Genomic DNA, 7,689 nt, shown 5'->3' with positions numbered 1-7,689 from the left:
TTAAAGTTGGGGGACTGTGTGAAGAAATGGTTGTAATTCCTACATGGTTCATACTACATTTTTGAAAAAAGCCTTAAATGAAAGCTGAGAGTCTGCACTTTAAGCAGGTATTCATTGTTTCATTTAAAACCCATTGTGGTGGTGTACAGAGCCAAAATGACGACAACTGTTTCATTGTCCAAATAATTATGGACCTGACTGTATATTGATCAGGGTGACAAATGGCCAACATTCGTGTCCCATGTGAAACCAGAGGTTGAGTTAACAGTGAACCATATAAGGTGATCATTTATAGATTTTGTGTTTACAGCTTGTCTCTGCTGCCTCCAAGTGGCCAAATGAGGTATTGCAGTTTTCAATTAACATAAGAATATTAATTTCTTACCTGTTCAGTGTAGTTACCTGGCATGTAGCCATAGCGGTAGTACACTACAGCTACCTCCAGCCCATCTCTGCAGAGTTACAGTTAGACAGCATTAACTGAATTAAAAGAACTGACATATTATCACTTGACCAAAAGAATGTCATAAATACTGTGAGGGTTCAAACGTGATCAGCCACCCAAGCTAGTAAAATTATCGCAGGTAAAATAATAGTTCCAATATGTTGTGAAATATGCCAAATACATAAATATGAATAACAATTTCATGTGTGTACATTAACATTACATCATTACATTTCTGCCCTCTACATACCACAATCACTCTCCATCGTTTACAATTCAACTACAAATTTTACAGTTATAAATACTAAATGAATACTTACACAAACAGGTTTTGGTTGGCATCTAGAAATCCTCTTCTGGACACCTCCTCAAACTTTCTGTGGATAACAGGAATATTCCTGCATGGAGAGAAAATAATCTTCATACCAAAAAAAACATGTTTTTTTTACTTATGTTATTTAACCCATATTCAAGTCCCACTGAGATCAACAATCTCTTTTACAAGGGAAACCTGGCCAAGACAACAGCACACAAAAAGTTACAGCCAAACAACAACACAATAAGGAAACATAAAAGATATAAAGTAACATGTAGAATTATTAGAACACCTAAGCACAATGACAAGAACCAACTGATTCATTCATCCTTGTACTTGTACTTCATCCTTGCACTGTACAGTTTGGCTTTAAAGTCAGGCAGAGAGACCAATTCACTCTTTCTGAAGGTTATACCAGCTGAGAGGAGCACAGCACATAAAAGTTTTCTTTCCCAGCTCAGTCCGAGCACCAGGAACAGACAACTAAACTAAATCTAAAGATCTCAGACTACAGCTACAGTCAGATCTCTGTTCTAAAGTATAAATGTACAAAGGAAGCCAAAAACAAAGATGTTTGTAACAAGTGACAACCTCTAACTTCTGTCCCTAAGCAGTAATAACACAGTGGGTAATAATAATCACAGGCTTCTTCCTAGCATTGAGAAATGCATAACCTTGGTTTCATCTGCATTTGATAACATTGAAAACAGCCTGCACTTAGGCCACAGCCTCTGTGATGGATGAGCTGGCACAATATATCAGTGTCATCGGCATAAAAATGAAAATTGGCACCAACCACATTTTGACCAAGACTATCAATATAAAAATAAAAAAAATCGGGCCTAACACAGAACCCTGGGGTACACCATTGCCAGTGTTGAGCCAGTTAGAGGTGAGTCCATCAAACTAAACACACTGAGACCTTTCTGAGAACTAATTCACAACCAGATATACCAATAATAGTCAACCTCTGTTTATATAATAAGATGGTCAACAGTATCAAAGGCTTTGGACAGGTCAATAAATAGAGCTGCACTGCACAGCTCTGCTTCATGTCAAAAATGCCAATGATACCACTTGCCACCTTCATGGTTGCGGTAATGGTGCTATGTTGCTTTCTGAAGCCAGAATGATGTTTAGATAGAATGGAGTTATTACAGAAAAACACCTTCAACTGCACTCACTAATCATTCAAGATCTTTGCTAGAACTGACACCTTTGAAGTGGGCCTATCAGCAGTGGGGGAACATACTAGGCTGACTTCCATATTTTTGGAGTCACCTTAGAGCTTAGAGAGAGGTTGAAAATATAGGTCAAGGGTTGAGCAATAAAATCTGCAGCTAATGTTAAGAAAATGGTTCAGAGTTGTCTATACCAGCAGGTTCTTTACTAACTTGACAAAGTCTTCATGCACTTCACAAACAGAAAAAGGAAAGAAACAGAAAGGTTGATGTATACCAGGTCTGCATCTGAAGGTTGATGCAAAGTTTCTGTTTAAGAAATTCAGTTTTTACGTATCTTTAAACCCTTTGCCCTTACCTGTTCCAAAGCTCCTTTTCAATGGAACGATGATTGAGTTTGGAAGTCTCGACATCCTCAACCAGAAACAGGATTACTGCCCTGCAGAAGGTGAATCAAGTTTATTACCAATTGCTTATTATTCAGTCAGTGTAAAACCACAGAGAATGTAATCTAAGTAATCAAAGGTTTTTCCTTTAGGATAAATTCTGCACCAAATCAAGTTAAAAGAAATTGTGAAAAACACAGAGAAAAATTCTGATTCCTTCATATTTTTACAAGCTTTACACAAAACGAAACTGTTATGATATGTATTTATCATATGTAATCAACCAAAACTTGCCATTCGTAATGTCCAGGAGATCTTCTTTCCTTATAATTTTTTTATTGATACTACATTATGTTGACCTCCACCATCACTACACTTACTTCTGTTGGCCGTAGAGCTCCCAGGCCTTGGCGAGAGCAGCCATCATTCCAGAAGTCCTCTTGGTATCCTGAACACACTCGCTCTCTTCCAAAAGACCAACTGACCTCAGTATGTGCCTGACAAATCAGAGAGAGCCATCTGCTATTTTGCATAAATTGACATTACAGATGTAGCAAAAACCGAGCATGATAAGTTGTGAAAGTGAATGTTTGTGCCAAATTTGAAAAAAAATCCTCAAGGCGTTCTTGACATATCACGTTCACAAGAATGAGACAGACAAAGTCACAGTTACCTGACTTTGACCAATGACCACCAAAATCTAACCATTTCATTGTTGAGTTGAAGTGGAAATTTGAGCCAAATTTGGCGAACTTCCCTTGAGGCATTACTGAGATATCATGCCCACAAGAATAGCACGGATGAACAGAGAGATAACCTGAAAACATAATGCCCCCTGCCATGGCTATTACTGGTGCCGATTATACAAGTCGTGTCTGGTGCACGGGAGTGACCGCAGCTGCTAATCATCTTTCAATCAATTCTGCTTCATATACCAAGCTCCAAGTTCAGAACGCCACCAGATTGTAGACTCTGCTTACCAGTCAGTCATGGTCAAGCCACCTTGTTAATCCTGTACTTTTGATTTGCTTACTAATACCTGTTTCTCTGTGCCTGCAGCTTTATCCCAGCCTGACTCCTGCCTCCTTCTCCACTCCTTCTCCCCCTGGTAACCAACTGTCATCACTTCAGCTTTCCGCCTGCACGGAAACTCCTGCTCAACTCAGTAACCACCTGAACCCCATCTGCTCCTTTCACCTCACTGCTCTGGAACCTCTTGGCTAGTCTCTATACAGACTCTACATTCAGTGAATGTAACCCCGGAGATCTTGCCACCGGAAGAAAAGCAGAAGAGCCCTGGTATAATTGGCGTCACTGCAAACTCTGAATCCATCGCAATGGTTCAGCATATTTACTTAAATGGAAGTCGGAAACGGAAATTCGCATCCTCCGCCCAAATCAAACCGGAATGCCAAAAAATCGGGGGTCTGCCCTCAGAGGCTGTATCGCCATCTGCCGGAAGTCAGACGCCGAATACAGCCGATGGGTTCCGAGAATGCCTCTTGGCCAGCTTCCCCAGTCCAGCTCCCCTGCTTCACTCCCCAACCTCAGACTTTAGCCTCCCAGTACTCCTCCACTCATTTTTATTGATAATAAATCACATACTAGAAACTGCTCCTGATCTATGTTTTTGTCTGATTTTGGGTTCACTTGTCTAGTCACAGTCTCTCTGTTAATTTAGCGGTGGTTAATAATCTTCTTGAGAGAAATATTTACTGCAATCACCAAGCTGTCTCAATTTTGAAGGTGAAGTGTTGATGTATTCAGTGTAAGTAACCACAGCTGTTTTCTTGTCTTTAGAAAAGTGAAGTTTCCTTAAGCTGAATTGCACAGAAGCACTTTCTGACCCGAACAGCTGAGTTGGGCGTTTTTGCATAGGAATATGGAGGTTGTACGGCTGAGAAAATGTAGCATTAAAGGAAAGGGCTGGCTGATGGCAAGGTAAAGCAGAAAAAATAAATATAGCATCCACTTGATTTTTTTGTTTTGTTTTGTTTTTTAAGGTAGGCTTTTTTAAGTTGCTAAAAAACATTTTGCTGCTAACTACAGTCCATAGTAATGCAGTGCTAATTGTCTGGGGCACTAGTCCCATCTGGTTCTCCAAACAAGAAGCACACTGCCATCCACTGTATGTAATACACTGACGGTAGAAAAGTATCTCATACAGCCCCACTTCAAAAACCTGAACTATCCCTTTAAGCCTGAGCAGTACTCCCCTGCTTAAACTGATGAAAAGTTAAAGCTCTATCTGGTAACTTATACGAATGTCATATTTGCTGAAACACTAGACAATGTCCACGCAGTAGTGCATGAGAGAGTCTGTGAAACAAATCATGTTCCTCTGCCATCACATAGTGCTTCTGATGGCATTAGCAAAAATTCACTGTGGCTGAAGGAAAACAACTCATCAGAGCCCAGGAGTCTCTAACGCAGTTATCAATCATGTCAGTTGCTGCTCCCGAACTGTGATCAAACTGTCAAACTAGGGAGTGCTGATCAAGATTCTGCATTGCCCATTTCTTGCCCCAAATGTTTTCAGAAACATATTTTAGTGTACTGTTTAGCTGTAAAATGAGAAAGCTTGTGACTAAGCTGCCATGTTGAAAACAGTTGAGCCATAATGAAGCACAGCCCACCAGCCGAAACAAACAAATCCAGAGATCCAATCAGTTTCACCTGTGTGACATCAGTCTTCTTCTGAATGTCAAATTAGTTTCCTTTTCTCTGGATTTGCACTTGTTTTTACAATTTCATCACCTGATGCTCTTTACTGTTTTTTGTTCAGCCATAATAAGTGCTTGCTCATGTTAGCAGCAAAACAATACACCGCTTAACACTCAAGTGAGTTAAAGAGTAAATCTGCTGTGTTAGCTCCTCCTATTCTCTCTGGTTGACCAACCACTGTTGGGTGACGGAAAATGCATCACTAGCTGAGTGTCGCTTGTGATTTTTCCTGTGAATGTCACCATAGACACCTGTAACACTGCAAATGCAAGGGCTTTCATCAGTGGACCGTAGACTCTACACCACTGTGTTGCCTCATTCAGCAATAGATAGTGACTTCACAGAAAATCTTCGATATTATTACTTCTCCTACATGTTCTCAGATACCTGTGCACCACAGGGAGACAGTCAGACACGCCAAAAGCACCAGCAGCAATAGTGTTGATCTCTATCTGCTTCAGGGAAGGAGTCCCATCCTCCCTCTGATCCACCATGTAGTCACACCGGTTTAAACCCACCACTATGGACTGGAAAGAAAATACATAGTTTAAATTTCACTCATAAAATCAACCACAACAGACCCACCTGTAGAAATAATCATGTCACTACAAACATAACATAGCACATTATAATAATCACTAAATCACACAAACCTGTATCACCTCATCTTCATCACTAGGGAGTGTCTTAGTTTAGTTTCACTTAGTTTGACAAATAATCTTGCACTCATTTTATTTGTTTTTTAATATATGGCTTACCTGAAAAAAACCTTGTATAGATATTTAAATAATACAATATATATTATACAGTATATAGACCAACTTTCTCATTTTATAAAAATAAATGCCTTATGCTTTAAGAGTGCAAATAGACCTGTTCTTAGTGGACAGTTGCACGTGCACACTGGTGGCAGAAAAACAGCAGACATAGATGTGAAACGGTTGAGACACCCAGAATGGAAATTTAAAAAAATTTACAAATTACAAAAAAAAGATTTTTTTAGTTTTATTGAAAACCGTAGCTGAGGATGCCATTTGAAGCTAAACGAAGACCTTAATGGGTGCTAGAATTTATTGTAAACAAAAAATCTACATAATATTCACATACGCAATTCATAGAGCCCTACAGTTACAGCATGAAATTATATTTAGGCTTATATTCGCATACACCTAGTGGCAGCAGTATTTACATTGTCCTAAAATGCATTAAAAAAATTAAAACAAGTTAATGTTAACTGAGCCATGAAGTGCAGTTTGCCGTCAGTAGCCTATAGCTGCCTGACTTGTTTAAATGTCTTATAGCTATAGCTTCGTTTTATGTCCTTGTCGCTTGCTCTGCAGCACGTCTTTCCATAGTAAACAAAAATCATTTGACAGATCTTGGCATTAAACATCCTGGACGTCACCGCAAAGTACAAAACTGTATGCATCGAGAGGTTTATGTCTTGAGTTATTCTTTCGTATGGATGCTGGGTTTTTCCACAAGGTAGGCTATAAAGATGTCCGACCACTGTAACGTTGCATTGCTCAGGGTTAGTTTGTTAGTGCGAGACCATATGTATACACATACATACATCTACGTGTAGAAAATAAAGTTTTGTCTCCAGTTAATTAGAATCTTGATATTTAGGCTATAATCGCTGTTGGACGCTCAATAGAGGAGTGTGTGTTTGGCTTACATGAACTGACTTCCTGACATGGTGAAAGATAATTCATCGTCATAAGGAACTGTAAAAACTCACATTTGTCAAGTATGAATTTGTCTTATTGTCCCTGGTTAATACTTGTAGAGACGTCCTCATGTAATAAAATTTAATGTGAAAGTAACATTAGACAACTTTTCAACTAGCTAGCTGATGCCGTCTGTTTATCAACTCCTTGATCATAACAGAGTAGTAACTTTCACCACTGCTCATCCTAGAAAGGACACCACAAGAAAATATGTTCTTTGTCTGGATTATTAAACGTATGATGGATCATGGATGTTTGTTTCTACCAGTCATCTATCAGCTATAGCGCACTAGCTACATTAGCGACATTGCTAACATTAGCAAGCCTTTAATTTTCCCTGCCTGGATGCAGATGGGAACCGATCTAAACACATATTCTAGTCTCTACGTTGACATAAACAAAGAATGTGTTTTCTTGTGGCAAAGAGTACTTTGTTATGATCAAGGTGTTGATAAGCAGGCAGCATTAGCTAGCTAACGCGCTAGCAAGTTGATAAGTTGAACTTCCACATTTAATTATATTATATGGGGACGTCTATTAATTAAGGAATAAGCCAAATCCATGCTTGACGATGATGATATATCTTTCACCACATAAAGGATTCAGTTCATATGAGCCTAACACACTCATTTGCTAAGCATTGAGCAGCACTGATTAGCCTAGATATCCAGGGACAACACTTTATTTTCTACTACATGTAGATCATACACCCATCGGGTCCATGTCATTGGTTCGACAGCCCATTGGTTCGACATCCCATTAGTCCGACTGTCCGCGGTGCTGAACGGCTCGCGGCGGGCGTATGGTGCGCCGCGACCGGCTTGAGGCGGAGCAGGCTCACGGCTTATGTGTTTGTCACTTTCTTTTTCATTTTAACCCACACCATGATCTTTTCCTGACCCTAACC

The 7,689-nt window shown here is 39.6% G+C and overlaps 1 pseudogene; it reads right to left on the bottom strand.

Moving 5' to 3' along the window:
• Window positions 1-7,689, bottom strand: part of LOC126402767 (glutathione synthetase-like) — a 17,263-nt pseudogene that overhangs the window by 5,675 nt on the left and 3,899 nt on the right.

The sequence above is a fragment of the Epinephelus moara genome, chromosome 16, assembly GCF_006386435.1.
Source record: "Epinephelus moara isolate mb chromosome 16, YSFRI_EMoa_1.0, whole genome shotgun sequence".
Taxonomy (NCBI): domain Eukaryota; kingdom Metazoa; phylum Chordata; class Actinopteri; order Perciformes; family Serranidae; genus Epinephelus; species Epinephelus moara.
This window is presented reverse-complemented; position numbering and strand designations above follow the sequence as displayed.